Source organism: Cryptomeria japonica, unplaced genomic scaffold (assembly GCF_030272615.1).
Source record: "Cryptomeria japonica unplaced genomic scaffold, Sugi_1.0 HiC_scaffold_127, whole genome shotgun sequence".
Lineage (NCBI taxonomy): Eukaryota > Viridiplantae > Streptophyta > Pinopsida > Cupressales > Cupressaceae > Cryptomeria > Cryptomeria japonica.
The window spans coordinates 126,597-130,000 of NW_026728949.1; positions in this window are offsets into that span (position 1 = coordinate 126,597).

The following is a 3,404-nucleotide window of genomic DNA, read 5'->3' on the forward strand; positions in this document are numbered from 1 at the left end:
ACTATCTGTGTATCGGACGCGTCGCGGGATAAGGGGTTGTCACTGGTAGTCGCCCCAAGCGCGTCCGATGCTTGGACCATTCCGAGGCGGACCTGAAGCCTCTTCCCTCTAGCCGTTGGGGCTTTCTCGCCGCATCCCTCGCCTCGCACCCTGATTGCTATGCTGTGAGGCTCCTCGGCCGCCTTGGAACTATCTGTGTATCGGACGCATCGCGGGATAAGGGGTTGGCAGTGGTAGTCGCCCCAAGCGCATCCGATGCTTGGACCATTCCGAGGCGGCCCTGCAGCCTCTTCCGTCTAGCCGTTGGGGCCATCTCGCCGCATCCCCCACCTCGCACCACGATTGCTATGCGGTGAGGCTCCTTGGCCGCCTCGGAACTATCTGTGTATCGGACGCATCGCGGGATAAGGGGTTGTCACTGGTAGTCGCCCCAAGCGCGTCCGATGCTTGGACTATTCCGAGGCGGCCCTGCAGCCTCTTCCGTCTAGCCGTTGGGGCCATCTCGCTGCATCCCCCACCTCCTCGGCCGCCTCGGAACTATCTGTGTATCGGACGCATCGCGGGATAAGGGGTTGGCAGTGGTAGTCGCCCCAAGCGCGTCCGATGCTTGGACTATTCCGAGGCAGCCCTGCAGCCTCTTCCGTCTAGCCTTTGGGGCCATCTCGCCGCATCCCTCGCCTCGCACCCCGATTGCTATGCGGTGAGGCTCCTCGGCCGCCTGGGAACTATCTTCGTATCGGACGCATCGCGGGATAAGGGGTTGTCACTGGTAGTCGCCCCAAGCGCGTCCGATGCTTGGACTATTCCGAGGCGGCCCTGTGGCCTCTTCCGTCTAGCCGTTGGGGCCATCTCGCCGCATCCCCCACCTCGCACCCCGATTGCTATGCGGTGAGGCTCTTCGGCCGCCTTGGAACTATCTTCGTATCGGACGCATTGCGGGATAAGGGGTTGTCACTGGTAGTGGCCCCAAGCGCGTCCGATGCTTGGACTATTCCGAGGCGGCCCTGCAGCCTCTTCCGTCTAGCCGTTGGGGCCATCTCGCCGCATCCCCCACCTCGCACCCCGATTGCTATGCGGTGAGGCTCCTCGGCCGCCTTGGAACTATCTTCGTATCGGACGCATCGCGGGATAAGGGGTTGTCACTGGTAGTCGCCCCAAGCGCGTCCGATGCTTGGACTATTCCGACGCGGCCCTGTGGCCTCTTCCGTCTAGCCGTTGGGGCCATCTCGCCGCATCCCCCACCTCGCACCCCGATTGCTATGCGGTGAGGCTCCTCGGCCGCCTTGGAACCATCTTCGTATCGGACGCATCGCGGGATAGGGGGCTGTCACTGGTAGTCGCCCCAAGCGTGTCCGATGCTTGGACCATTCCTAGGCGGCCCTGAAGCCTCTTCCGTCTAGCCGTTGGGGCCTTCCCGCCCCATCCCTCGCCTCGCACCCCCGATTGCTATGCGGTGAGGCTCCTCGGCCGCCTTGGAACCATCTGTGTATCGGACGCATCGCGGGATAAGGGGTTGGCACTGGCAGTCGCCCCAAGCGCGTCCGATGCTTGGACCATTCCGAGGTGGCCCTGAAGCCTCTTCCGTCTAGCCGTTGGGGCCTTCCCGCCCCATCCCTCGCCTCGCACCCCGATTGATATGCGGTGAGGCTCCTCGGCCGCCTTGGAACTATCTGTGTATCGGACGCATCGCGGGATAAGGGGTTGGCACTGGTAGTCGTCCCAATCGCATCCGATGCTTGGACCATTCCGAGGCGGCCCTGCAGCCTCTTCCGTTTAGCCGTCGGGGCCTTCCCGCCGCATCCCTCGCCTCGCATCCCGATTCCTATGCGGTGAGTCTTCTCGGCCGCCGCGGAACTATACCTGTTATTGCTACTGCATCCTTCGGCTGGTAACCTCCTCTGCCGCCTTGGAACGTTCTCTTTGTCGGACGCGTCGCGGGATAAGGGGTTGGCACTGGTAGTCGCCCCAAGCGCGCCCGATGCATAGACCGCTCCGAGTCGACCTTGCTTTCAGCCTCTCACATGCATAGACCTCTCTGAGTCGACCCTGCAGCCTCTCACGTTTAGCCTTTGGAATCTCGCCTCACAACATGATTGCTATCCTTGATGCATCCCTTGCCTCGAGCCCTGATTGCTTTCTTGGCTGCATCCCTCCTCTCCTCACAGCCCGGTTGTCATCACTGCTTCATCCGTCGCTTCATGCATTCTGGCTGCTGGGCCCTTCCCACCGCACACCTCGATTGCTATCTCTTCTGCATCACACACCCCGATTGCTATCTCTGCTACATCCCTCGGCTCTCACTTCTGCATCCTTCGCCTCACACCTCGATTGCTATCAATGCTGCATCCGTAACCTCACACCCCGATTGCTATGCGGGGAGGCTCCTTGGCCGCCTTGGAAATTTCTGTGTGTCGGACGCACCGCGGGATAAGGGGTTGGCACTGGTAGTCGCCCCAAGTGCGCCCGATTCTTAGACCGCTTCGAGGTGACCTCGTAGCCTCTTTCGTCCAGGCTTCCTGCCTTCAACGCCCTTTTTACACCTCGATTGCTATGCGCGGGCTCGTTGGCGTCTATCACCTCTCTGCGAAGAGTGGCACGATGATTGTTGGGGTAAATCGTAGCAGTCCGATCTCTGGCCTTGGGCCATTGTGAGGGCTGATCGATTTCCTGTGCGCATCTCGTGTTCGCCCAGTAACAGACTCGACGACTTGTAATCGGTCTTGTTCCCGATTGTTCCTGGAGGTAGTCTTCGGAACTCTTGGATTTGACCTGTCACTCGAACTGTCCTCTTCCGAGGATGCTTGTGTGTGTGTGCTTGTGCCATTTCCTTGGCGGTATTAACGAGATATTAAAGAGCGGAGTGAGCGCCTCGCCCAGCTATGTTTGGGGCTCTCACTCCCTTACCCGGTGTGCGACCGCTTTGCACGTAGGTTGCGGAGCATCGCGACTCTTTCGATGTTTGGCGGTTGTCTTCCGGTGATGCGTTGGTCCCGAAGTGCACGTTACTAGCATTTCTGCCATTGTTCTCGATCTTTGGCACGTTCCTTCGTTGCAATTGGATATATATCTCCGTTTATACGCGCAGGCTTCTCCCGCCTATTCAGCGCTGTCCCACTCTCAGCACTCTCGTGGTCTCCTTGGCTTCTCTCTCCCGTGAGCGAGCTCTCTTCTCGAGTCTTTTCCATGTCCCATGGAGGTTGCCTTGCGAAATTCGGGCACACAAACGTGACCGGATAAGAGCGGAATTGCCTATGAGGAGAAGCTCACCTTAGGGAGCAGCAATGCCGAGTGTTTCGACAGAGGGTAGAGGGGGCGTTGTTTGGGCGGTTGCACAAAAGAGTGCTACGTTTGCACTGAAGGTTGCTTCTTCGTCTCCGACGAACTCTTCGAGGCAAAAAAGCTTG